The 793-nt window shown below is 36.7% G+C and overlaps 1 protein-coding gene across 3 annotated transcripts in view; it reads left to right on the top strand.

Annotated features, from left to right (window-relative positions):
- LOC111868569 (folate receptor beta-like) overlaps positions 1-793 on the top strand; it is a 12893-nt gene that overhangs the window by 1750 nt on the left and 10350 nt on the right. The gene's annotated exons all lie outside the window — the stretch shown is intronic.

Raw genomic sequence — 793 nt, 5'->3', positions numbered from 1 at the left:
CAGTGACTAACCGCTTAAGCTATGGCGCGGCCTTTGAGATAATATTGGTGAATTTGGTGATAGCACTGGTATAACGTTTCACTATAGACTCTACACTGCAACGTCTCACTACATCTATTCTCCCTTCCTGGTGCGGCTTCTTGGCATCTGCAATCTCTCCAGAATAGTCCATTCAGGTACATCTCCGACTGTGTTATCTTGGTTGCTGGTAGAAAGAAAGGTAAACTGCGCAGTAGGGATTCCCAAAACCAATTATTCATGAATTATGTGATTATAATTGATTAGTGTTTGTCTCACACAAGAGAAACTCATCCACTTTATAAAAACAATGATCGAGTAGGTAAGTTTTCAAAGCGTTTTTGAACTTATATAGTACCGGTATTTCTTTAATATATCGTGGCAGATTATTTAGCAGTCGAAGTCCTACATTGTTAAAGTTGTTCTTGCATAGACTTGTATTACATGGGATGATGTGCAAGTCATCTTTTTTCCTTGTGTTGTATGAGTGTAATCCTGAGTTGGTTGTGAAATCATTTGAATTGGATTTTATGTATATTAGAGTTTTGTATATGTACAAAGATGGTAGAGGTAATATATGTAATGATTTGAAAATTTGTTTACAACTAGTCGTTTTTGGGACATGGGTCATAGCTCTTATAGCTCTCTTCTGTAATTTAAAGAGCAGTTTTGCATTTACTGAGTTGCCCCAAAATATCAGTCCGTATGGTAATAAAGATTGGAAATGAGCATAATATAATGTGCGGACAGTCTCTAGTCCAGTCACTCTTCTAAC

Source organism: Cryptotermes secundus, unplaced genomic scaffold, assembly GCF_002891405.2.
Source record: "Cryptotermes secundus unplaced genomic scaffold, Csec_1.0 scaffold330, whole genome shotgun sequence".
In the NCBI taxonomy this organism is placed as follows: Eukaryota; Metazoa; Arthropoda; class Insecta; order Blattodea; family Kalotermitidae; genus Cryptotermes; species Cryptotermes secundus.
Note: the sequence above shows the minus strand (reverse complement) of the source record. Positions and strands in the feature narration are given on the sequence as shown.